This window comes from Myotis davidii, unplaced genomic scaffold (assembly GCF_000327345.1).
Source record: "Myotis davidii unplaced genomic scaffold, ASM32734v1 scaffold135, whole genome shotgun sequence".
NCBI lineage: Eukaryota > Metazoa > Chordata > Mammalia > Chiroptera > Vespertilionidae > Myotis > Myotis davidii.
This window is the reverse complement of record NW_006289813.1, coordinates 7,638,306-7,650,584: the sequence shown is the minus strand read 5'-3', so window position 1 is coordinate 7,650,584 and position 12,279 is coordinate 7,638,306. Positions and strand designations below refer to the sequence as shown.

At 40.7% G+C, this 12,279-nt stretch overlaps 1 protein-coding gene across 5 annotated transcripts in view; it reads right to left on the bottom strand.

The window, feature by feature from the left end:
* PDE4D (phosphodiesterase 4D) overlaps positions 1-12,279 on the bottom strand; it is a 1,003,569-nt gene that overhangs the window by 46,586 nt on the left and 944,704 nt on the right. The gene's annotated exons all lie outside the window — the stretch shown is intronic.

Here is a 12,279-nt window from a genome sequence, read left to right as displayed (position 1 = left end):
GCCCCCGCCGTGTCTCCCCGAAAGCCAGAGCCCCATCGCCTCGGCCACTGGCAGCGGGCTACCTGGGAGAGTTCGCGGGAGACCCGCTGGGCTGCACCAGCAAGGTTACTTAGGACCCGGGCCACCGTGTCTGAGGGTTAGGGTTTTAGGGTGTTTGAACCTTCGTTTCTGAGGGTTTAGGATTTGCCTAATTCAATGAGGACAGGGAGGTTGTGGGAATAAAAGCATTTCTATCAAGACCTGACTTTGTCAGTACCCAGTCCCGGCTAAGTACCAGACTAAATGTTGGGGGCGGACATAAACAAGCAAACAAAAACATGCAAAGCTGTGAGTCGGGACTCTCAGACTTGACAATATGCTGTAATTTCATATTCAGAATTGCCCAAGAGTTATCTTTAAGCAGCAGCCGTGCGAATGCACCACATGGTAAAGGCAATTGACACATGTCCTGCATACGTGCTCCAGTCGCCTGTGGAATTGCAAATCAGAGACCAGGATGGTCTTGGGATGCCAAGGGGAAAAGGCTGACAGGGTATTTCTAGTCACCATGCACAGAATAAACTACAAAGGTGAGAGAAATGAAAACATTATATATGAAAGCCGGTTCTATTTACAAAAGCTGACCTGGGGACCATGGGCACTCTCCATAAACACATCAATTATGGAGAATTTCGCTACATTAGCCTGCGGATAAGCAAACCTCTCGCGGGAAAAATAATCCAAACTCCCCAAAGCCCATCTTATAAAACTTTGTTATTTTCAGTTAGAAAGGACACATTGAAAAGGTTACAGTGAAGTTGGTGAGATGGCTTTCCTTTGTCTTGGAATCTACAAGGTAATATAAGGGAAGAAATTCTGCCTTTGAAATGTAGGCTCTGTAAATGATCAGCAGCACAGTAAAGAATTTCACGGACTGAATCTCAAGCTCCTGGCATTCTCCAGGTAAGTTTTTATATATCATTTGTAAAAGTTAGAATAACTTTCAAGTATTTGTTACATGTACTGCGTGGTTCATGGTTATCAAGGATTCTTGAACTATTGCTATTCACTTTGAGAACTTTAGGTTAAAATTTGCCTCTTTTATTCTACTGTTTTCCCCCCCTCCTATCCAATCTCTGTAAATGTATACTCGAGGTGAACAAACAACTGCCTAAACCTTGCCAGGTGAGTTATAAAGTGTAAGACTGGAGCTTTTATCTCTAACAAAAAGAACAACCTTAAAGATAATTTAAAATAGTAAGTATAAAATATTTTATCTGTATAGCCTTGCCCTGACTGATTATAAGAATATAAAAACATACCATGCTTGTTATAAAAATTGAAACATTACACAAAGACATGATGTAGAAAGTCCCTTGTAATCCCATACCCTTAAGGTCATAAATTATAATTAAGCCTATGACCATAACTTATTTTCATTGTACTTAACACCTTCCATATGCAAGCACAGCAGTACCTAGTTGTGATGGTAGTACATCTACTATATGTTCCCACTGATTTGAGAGAGGAAAGGGGGGAGGGGAAGGAAAAAAGAGAAAGAGAATGAAAGAGAGAGGGACTTCAATGTGAGAGAGATACATCAATTGGTTGCCTCCCATAGGAGCCCGAGTGGGATTGAACCCACAACCTAGGCCTCTGTCCTGACTGGAGTCCAAACCTGAAAACTTTTAGTGTATGGGACAATGCTCCAACCACCTGAGCTACCTAGCCAGGGCTATATGGTTTTGGTTTTGCTTTTTTCATCTCCTGTATAAAATAGGGATGTAGGATATTTTAAGAGGAAATTGACTTATTTTGGGTAATCTGTCCATTGTTAGCATGTCCAGTGGGTTAAAGATGCAAAATCATTGTGTCAAGAATTTTTCACTGTCATCTTTCCAGTCACTGGTTACATCAGAAGCCAGGAATCCCCTCTCCATACCTCTAAGACTTGGCTTTCAGGGAGTTCCTCTTCCCTGAACTCCAATTCTTCCAAAAGTCTGAGCTCCTATGTAAGTAATCTCCTCCCATCTTCAACTTCTCAAAGCTTTCCAGAAATACAGGCCTTGGGCCTAACAGGATGTGGCACCAGATATTATATTTCACTATTTATTTTTTAATCATAATAGAAATGTAATTCTCGAGAGCCAATGCTTCAAAACATGCACTTCAACACAGGATTGCTCTTAAGAAGGAAGTACAGGGACAATGGGAACAACTTATTTCAGAAGATCTACTTTATGTCCAAATCCTAGACAATCAACATTTGGGTGCAATCATAATGTGGTAATAGATGTATTTTAAGTTCTAACATCTTCTGCATGTACCTTATAAATCTGGAGAATGGAAAAAAAAATGAACAGAGCCCATCTATTTACCAATAAGTAAGAAAATAATTACTAATCACAGCAAAGAACAGTTTGTTCTATAAAACTGTTACTCAAATAAAGAATTATGGTTGATATTAGCATAGAACTAATACTACTTTTTCCAAATTCCTCGGTTTATAGGCAATATGGTTAACCACAGTTTTTCAGGATCATTATTAAATCTTAACTTTTAAGAATTTTAACCCCAAATGTTCTAAGAAATTGAGTAACTGACCTCTTCATCCCTCCTGAAAAGCCTTAAGGTGAAGTTGCCAACTATCTTACAGGAACTCGAATCACCACACTACACAAACACACCTACGTGTCATCAATAGCAGGACACAAACAGTGAGCTTGTTTAATTTTGGATTTTACCAAGAGCACAAACTGCATTACTTAATAAAATACTTTTCTCACCAGAGAGTAGTATTCACTGTGGTACTCCTTGAAAATGTATGAAAATTCGTCTATTTAACTGTCCCAAATCTTGCTAAATCGAGGAACTAACTATAGGTAGAAAAATTCCCAATCAACAACTGTTGGCGAAATTTCTTAAAAGCTAGGAGAGTGCAGTGGAGCAGCAACTGAGAAATAACTCGAGCCTTTGGAAGGCTCCTCCTACATGGTTTTCTTCAAGGCACCCTTGAACTATGCAACACCCGTGATTCTACTCGGGATCTTCTGTGAACAAACAGTTCTGAATTCTTGCAGGCTAGCACTTGGCTTCCGTCATTGTGATGCGATCAAGGGTTCCCCTGACACATGGCCTGAACCGGTGCCAGGGGCTCCGGGAGGAGATGCTGAAGCAGCAGCTTCCCTATGCAAAGGAAAAAAGGAATTGCCTCAGAGCCACAGCAGTTAGCAAGGGGTTGAGGTCTTTTTCTTGTGAAATGTTTCGCAATTACTCTTACCCACAACTTAAGCAATGTTGACCATTGAGGTAAAAAGATCCACTCTACGTGATGTGTTACTATGTGGATGTTGGCTTTACCAACACTGGAATGACTAAAGGTCTGTATAAGTTTGTCATAATTCCCAGATAAGCTTATTGGTGTAAATGAAGAGAACAGCCGCCCACGCCCCCCCACCCCCCGCCAAATCACTTACTACAAACACCATTTGCTTACACTTAATTAAAAAATAAGCTATCATAAGCTGATTTAGATTTTTCTTAAAATAAAAAAATATATCTTCCTAACCAATTCCAACTTCTCCTCCCCTAATTCCCACCAAAATTTTCTCTTTGTTCCTAAGGATGGAGTCGATGGTATCTGAAGTAGGCAGAACTGGAGAAAAAAGATTTCTATTTCATGCATTGCTTTGAGCTAGTCCCTCCCTGAGTTCGCTATAGTAAAAGATTTGTGCAGGTTAGTTCTAACTTTTGCTGATGTTTCCCCCCTCCTCTATGCCTTTTATCTGATGGGAAATACATGAAGGAGTTGGATTCCTTTTCAATGTGTACATGTAACAGGTTTAAGCAGAGCTTGCCAGTGGCAGGCTGCTCTCAGCTCCAAGTGTATTTCTGGCATCAAAGTTCTTGTTTTGAAGTATTTTTAAAATCTTATGAAATATATAATATTTCACTTATTACTTCAAAAATCCTCCAAAGGGAAGATGTGCATAATTTTCTGAGTTTTTTCCTTCTAGCTTCTCACTATCTTATGATTTTTTTTCCCCTAGTGCTTTGCCTAAGGCTCTAGTAGAACTTTAAAATGAAATAAATGCAAGATTGGGTTTCAGTGACTTCTAGTATTAACAGTAAGTCAACTTCTAGCAGCATCAGTAATGTATTTAGAATGAACTTGGTGTCATGTACTTTACAGAGTCTGTAAAAACAAGATGATTACAAGAGTGTATCTTACCCAAGGAAACCCTGGGGTCTAGAATGGAGCAATTAGAAAGCATTCGAAAGAAGAAAACACATGGGCTATGGGAGAATAAAACCAGCTATTTAAATCAGACTGGGACAGAGGTTGAATGGGAGAAGGCTGAGTCCAAAAGAATGAAATAGGAGATAAGAGGGTAAGAAGGATTTTTTTGAGAAAAAAAATATGAGCAAACATGCGGGCCTAGGTTCAGTAAGGTATGTGTGCATGTGTATTCGGAGAAGGGAACTGTCATGAGCAGGGCCTTGCCCAGGGAGAAAGAGGCTGGAGAAAGCCACAGACACTGGCCATGGAAGTGTTGTCAGGCATCTGCCGGTAAGGCCTTTGGACTGAACCTCCAGAGTGGGAACTGCTGAGTGATTCAGAGTACTGTGTGATATGGGCTCGGATCTTAATTAGATGGGAAATTCTAGGGCTCTGGAATAAATGGGATTGAAGTAGGCAAGGCTGAAGTCAGTAAGACCATTACCTTCAGCCATATTATTGGTAGAGTAAAATTAATAATTTATAGAACAGTTGCTTCTCTGATGATTCTTCTTATCTAAGACAACCTCAGAATTAAAAGTATACATAGGCATGTGTTCATAAGATATCAGGCATGAATAGAAAAGGACTTCCCAATGTGACTTGTAAGGGGATAGACTTCTTGCTCTTAAAAACTACAGTCTTCTAGTCACTGAAATTTTAATCATACTGTATTCACCATAACTTTTCATCAGAATTTCTTTCAGGGAGAGCCTGCCTGCAAGAAAGTGTTTGATAAGGATACTTATATAGAAGATGTGACTTTAAGGAGCCCTGGTTTGGATGGAACTAATCCGTGATCTCTTCTACATAGGAGAGAGGAAGACTATGCCGATTGTTTCAGATGTGTGTGTGTGTGTGTGTGTGTGTGTGTGTGTGTGTGTGTGTGTGTAAGGAGTCAACTTGGCGGACAGGGTGATTCCACCCTATAAATCACTCTCTCCCTCCAATATTTAATAAAGTTACTGATGGCATAAAATGATGAAATAAAGAGATTTTTTATTTTGTTTTGTTTTAACCCAGTGAAGGGACTGAGCTTGGAGGCCGAATTGGCCCAAACTGAAATGTCAGCCTGAGTTGACACTGAAGAGAAGACGCAAAGAAAGAGGAGAAAACTTGTGAAAGTCAGTGTTAGGAGCAGGGAGGGCTTTTGTCCAAGGAGTTGGGATCTGAGCCAAGGCTAATCCGACAATCTGGGTTGGAGACTCCATATGACCTGTGTTAGACTATAAGCAGTATTATCCCTTGACTGAAACTGGAAGAGAAGAGGGAAATTCCAATCTCTTCTACTACATACAAGCCATAATTCCTGGCACATCACTTAATCTTTCTTAAGCCTTAATTTCCTCACCCGTGAATTGGGGATAATAAAATTTACCATATAGATTATTTTAGTTTAAGTGAGAGACCCTGAGTGAAATAACCTTGCATTGCTCACCCAATTGATTCTCTTCCAGGCACTGCATTAAATGATGGAGATTTAGCATTGAATAAGGTAGTTGAAAGCTCTGCCTAATTCTCAAAGACTTTCCACTCTACTGGTTATGATGATCTTCTTTTATTGAACACCTGCTATGTGCTAGATGTTGAGTGCCCAAAGGTAAGGAAATGACTTTGGGTCTCCAGAAGCTCATAGTCTAATGAGAAAGCATGTATGTAAGTTGCCCATTAAAACCAGGTAGTAGGTATAGGTAAGCACAGGGCAGAGAAAGGGGACATGGGAAGTGTCCTCTGCCACAGCCTGTGAGGGCTCTGGAAACCTTTCTGAAAGAAGCAATGTTAGCTTCGAATCTCGAAGAATGAACTGAAGAGTTAACTTATGTGGAGGATGGAAGGTGACATTTGAGATGGAGGGTAAACATGTGCCATTGCCAGTCGGAGAACCACTTACAAGGTTGTTTAAATAAGTTTTATCTGCAATAAGGCATTTAATACATGAGAGGTTCCTTCTTTCTCACAGGTTCTCAGTCCTAAACCAGTTACTATGTTTCTATCATCACCATGAACCCTCACATATCAACCAGCTCTGGGCTGCATATGAGTGAAAAATCTAAGATCTAGAATAGTCTTCACAAGACCACACCAAATCACGCAAAGTTACTATGTATAAAAAAAAATGTGGAATATATGTCATTGGCTAATGAAAGAGCACCACTTACTGTGGGTTTGCTGGGAGGACCGTGCCAACATTTCCCAAAGAATGTTCATATGAACAGTATTCCTACAAGATTCTCTTTACCAAAAGAATTCTGTGGTTAAACAAGTTTGGGAAATGTTGACTATGTAGCCTCTTTGGCAGTGATTTGTCGTGGACATGAACCTACCAAAATCTAGAAATTCTACAGCAAAGAGACCCATTTAATGACAAGTATAACCTAAATTTATATGACATCAGATTTTTTTAAAAAATAAAACTATCATTTCTTAAAGCACACTTTGGAAAACTTTGTCCTGTGCCATGTCAGGTGAGTCCAAAAACATAAACACACTACTTGAGTTCCGTAGGTTTCCATATATTCAAAATCCCACCTTCAATATCTTATTTCCCCTTCTCAGGCCTTCCTGCACTGCTGAGAGACTGGTCAGAGAGTAATCTGCCTCTTTCCATTCCCTCCTCTCTTTCTTTTCCCCAGAAAGAGAGCAGTCAAGAAACCCCATACATATTTACTGAGTCTCTCTGATGTTCTCTTGCTTTGAAATACAAGAGCATGAAAGATTCAGTGGCCTGGGCCTGGGCAGGAACTTACAATATCCTGCTGAGAAAACCAGACACATGACCAGCTGCTGCCTAGAGACAGCGTAAGGTGACGTAGAATCATTCAGCTCCGGAGTGCTATTGTAGCCCAGAAGGAGGGGACTTATGGACTGTAGTGCAGTGTACAGGGCTCCAGGAAGAAGGCGAACCAGGATGTACGTCTTTGACGACGAAGTCTGTGGTTTGAATGGCTGTGGGAGGAGGGCGTGAGCTAGCATTCTTTTCAGGTAGAAGAAACGTCTGGAGCCTGCATAAGGGTTGCACGTGTGGGCGGAAAATAGACTGGATGGAGTAGCCTCCTTGAAGGGAGGAGAAGGGAAGTAGAGTTGAATACTTAAATGTGTGGCCTTGAGCTAATGGAGATGGTGGGAACTGGGTAAGTGCACTGGTAGCCCAGGAGGGGAAAATAGAGAAGAGAGCAGGAGGGAGATTGGAATCCATTGCAGCAGTGCAGATGCACAGCCAGTGGTAAGCAGCGTTCTCCGGGTATCCACTGCAGTGGGCTGTTAGGACAGTTATGAGCAATAGAAAGAGCAGGACACAGGGAACAGAGGTCTAGGCTCAAATGCTGGCCTCTGCAACTTAGCAACCACGGGTGAATTATTTAGCTTCTCTGTACCTTGGTTTTCTCTTTTCTAAATAGGGCTAAAAATACATCCCACAGAAGGATGCCTCCCCCCACCCGCCCCCAGGCCATTCTCCATATTTTATTTGAATTTTAAGACTAACTTTAATTTAAAAATCACATATCCGCATGCCTATTTCATTTTTGTTGGTTTGAATTCTACTTAAATGCGTGACTTGTTAAAAATTATAAATATTTATCAAGTCTGTTACATATAATACATAACAGCTGATTTTAACTGTCATTTCTCTCCTCCCCATCTTCCTTCTCCCCACCTTCTCCTCCCCCTCTTCCCCCCCTCCTTCCTTTGGCGGGGGCAGGGCTAGAATCTATTTATTGCTTTCCATAAAATTGTACACTTCTCAGAAACTACATTGTGTCTAGCAAAACATAAAGTAAGATTTGCAATGCCTCTTTGCTCTTAGAACTCGGACTTGTCCAGTTTGGAGCAAATGATCAGTTGCCCAGAGTCCTTGGTTTCATACAATGCCAGCCTTCCCTTGCCCAGACCCTGTCTCATACCTGGGCCCTGTGTAGCACTGCACTGGGGCCAGCAATGGTGAGTTGTCCCAGCCTGGCTGTGGGGGAACTTCACCAGTGCTTCAAGGGAAGGTCCACAAAAGGGTTTATGTGTCAGTCCTCAGACGGGCAAAGCAGTTATGACAGCAAATTAAATAGTGCTTTTCCCCAGGGAGCACCGAGCTAGAAAAACAATTCTCTACATATTTTTGATGCTAGGAGTAGTCAGCACCTATATCTCACTGAAAATGAACACAATTTCAACTGCAGTTGTTTTATTAAGCAAGATGCATACAGCATGCCATTCATGCTTTATTTCATTCTTAAGATTAGCTTTTGAAGTGTCCACAGAAATCTGGATACTTCTTGCCATGCCTTGATCTTGTAAACCCAAATTTTATTTTGAGTATTCCAGGTTTATGCTTAAATTACAGCTCCTTGATTGGAGAAAGAAATTGCATAGCATTTTTCTTCCCTTATATATATATATTAGCTAGAATTATTTAAGGTGTGGACATTTTGCACTGAGATCAGAAGGTTTTTTATTTAAGACAAGTCTGATAGCCACTAAAATTAAATGTAATAGTATGTCCTTCTGGTGACTATATACTATTATTTTAAATAGCATTACATATCTTAACTCTTGAAGTACAATTTTTAAGTTTTATGAATTTTGCTGTTTTGCTAACACTACTATGCTTTCCCACTATTTCACTGGAATGAATTTTTTTTTCATATAAATTTTTGTTGCAAATCTAATCAATGAAGCAGCTTCTTGATATTTGGGTCCATATTCTAATTTCGGTCTTTATATTTTGTTTTCATAACTTGTTATTGCTGACCTAGTAATCATGGCTACCCACCCTGAAACTGTCCTTTCTTTATCAGTGTCAAGCCCCAGATAACCAGACCATTCCTTTTTTTCTTCCTTCCTTCCTTTCTTCCTTTTTTCTTTTTCTTTTTTTAACATCTTCCAAGCAGCAAAAATTATGGGAAACTTCAATGCCTGTGGAGACTGCTGTTTTCTTCTGAAGGCCCAGGATGCGCCCATAGAGTTTGGGGGAAGATAAAGTGAGATGAAGCAGTGGCTTTCAAACTTTTTAGATAGTGAGCCATTATAAGGAATATATTTTGTACTATGACAAGTATACTGTTTCAGGTAGGTACAATGAATACTATTGTTAATTGTGCTCCTTTTTGAAGAAGTGTGGGTACTGACTCCTAGTATAAAAAATATGGACAGTACAGGAATGCTTTGATACCTGTATTTGTTTAAAAGGTGGGGTGGGGAGGAGAGTGAATTATATATTATAATAGCCATGGCAAAATTTGTTTATAGTCTTTGTTTGACAAATCATGACTTTAAGTTTAAGTGAAATAAATAAAAAGAAATATATGCAATATAAAGGGAATCTATATATAATTGAAATAGTATACACATATATATACTAATTTATATTTGATCAATATATACAGATAAATAATTGAAATAGAACTTACAATAAATACTACTTACCCTTACTATCTATGACTCTACTCTGATGTTTTCTATTTTACTTAATTTAAAAATCTTGACTGTGACCTACTAAATGGATCTTATAATCTCCCAGTACGTTTGAAAACACGAGCTGAGGAATCACCTAACTTAATAAAAGTTAGTCTCCCTCTTCTTTCTTCTTCCCACTCTATAATACACACTCCCCTACTTCCCTACTGCAAGGACGAAGTCAGTAGAACAAGAGATCTCTAAGGTATGAGCTGCTTAATATGCAGATATTTTGTAAATCATTTCTCCAAATGTGTGAGTTTCCTCAGGGCACTAGAGGCTTCCCAGTTGAACACACGAAGCAGGTCAACCACTGAAGTGTCTGCAAGAGCCAGACAGGTCATGTGAATGAATGTTGTGGTTGGTGGTGGTGGTGGTGGGGGGGGGGGGGGGCGCGTTGCTGGGATAGCAGGTGGGACCTCAGAGGGCACATGCGGGAATGCTGGCCAACTGTTGCCAGATCTTCAGATTTTTTCAACAGAATCCTCACATTTGGATATTTTAATGCAAAATGTATGTTTTCAAAATTTTGGCAACTAATTAAAAAGTTAATCATTTTAAGGACCAAACAAAAAAGTTTATGTCCTTAGCACAAGTGCCAGGAACCTTCCTGAGAGCAGGGTTTTAGACAAGCCCTTAAAGACCTTACACATTCAAGGTAGAGAAATTAAGTGTTTCTGGAATCCAGAATGCTAATGTGGTGTCACGGAAAGACTATTTGATTTGGCGTCGAAAGACAGAGATTCCTTTCCTGGTTCCAACGGTTACTCAGGAATGGCCTTGGCCAAATGATCTCAGCTGTCCATGGACCAACTGGACCCTATGAAATGTCCTGTGAGGAACTTGGCCTGACCAAAAATATCTGACTCCAATGACCTAACAATTACTAATGACTCAACCAAATAGGGAGCACAGTTCCTCAAAGAGTGCCATACATCCTACTCTTTAATTGGCGAACGAATAGGAAAAAATAAAATTTTCCATACAGCTCTCATTTTTTTTGTCTAGCTTTTAAACTCCTACAAAAATATTACTGGGAAATCTAGCTGTTTATTTTTAGGGGTCTTTTCCTCTTTCAGTCTCTCCTACATAACCTTATGTTCCCAAAGCACCTCTCATACAATAATAATAATATATCTTCTCACGCAAGACCATATTCTGGATTTTTAATACCTACAGGTTTGCATCCAAACTTCAGTTAGACTCCTGAGAGCCCCTCTACAATCTACCTCACTGGACCCGTCTGTCCTCCCCAACCCTGGTGGTTGATGCCACCTACACATGCTCACCTCTGGTCAGGAAGTCTCCTCAGGGCCTCATCTCTGCATATCTAGTCATACTTGTCATTTGCTCATCCAGTCATTCCTCCCCTCTTTCTTTGCATCTATTCTATTCCTGCCTTTCACGGGTTACTCCCTTCATGCAAATGCTCCTTCAAAGGAAACTGATGACAAGCTGTCCTTAGGAGCAGCAGAAAAGTCTGGAATGGGTAATCCCGAGATTGCTCATGGAGGAGGGCACTCAGGAGGCGATTAAGGGTGATGGGTTCTGGAGTTGGAGGGAACCCACATATCTTTGTTTTGTTTTTTACCAGGGTGTGAGTCCCTTTCTACAGACAAAGTTAGGGAAATAGACATTGTTACATGATTCATACTTGTCAACTTAAACTTTGGTTCCATTAACTACCAAATAAGTATTGTTCAATACCTGAAGGGGTAATCTGGCACTATAAGAGGTGCTCAATGTCAGAGCTGAATTCAGATTTCTGGCTTCAGGGAGCCCACAATCTAGAGTTTCTGATCAATAAGTGAACAATCCAGTGATTTGAAAGCAGTTTGTGTGTGCTACGGCAGAACATGTGAGGGGCGGGAAAGTTGCGAGGGTCCAGCCCAGCCTCCTGGAGAGACTGTCTGTGCTCTCCTCCACCTGGTAATTCATCATCAGAGTTCACAAACTTGGCTGGGATTAAGGGAACAATGTGAGAACAACAGGAAGAGTGAGTCTGGTGGCTCGGATGGGGCAAGAATCAGCTCCTGGCACCAGGCCTCAGGCACGCCAGGCACAAAACAGTGTTTCCTTCAACTCTCCAAATTCTTTGCAGGGGAAGCCTGGGAGTGAGGGAGGAAAGGAGGCAGAGAGCTACAACCACCAGGGCGAAGGAGGAGAGGGTAGGCATGCGTCTCTAAAAGTGTAGAAAATCAACCAACTAGAAGTGTATTGATAGAAGATCGATCATGTTTATTCAAAAAAAGACAATTAAAAAGGCAATTGTGGGAGGCAGAGGGAAAACATTGGGGCTGCCAGGTAAGTGGGTGAGGAAAACATGATCACATTTTGCAGCTGGAATTTCCCACATGCTGCTTCCTCTGCCTGCTTCTTTCTCCCTAGGAGCTGGGCCCTCTGGCCCTGGGTCCTGTTCTCTTTGTGGGACAACGTAACTTTAGAAGTGAATTCATTAGGACCAGTAAGCATTGCTAACATAATTCTCCTTCAGGGTGAGATTGGCACCTGAATTTAAACTGGTCGGATTCTGGAGGAAGGAGTCTATTCTACCTGAATTAAGCCTCTACTCCAGC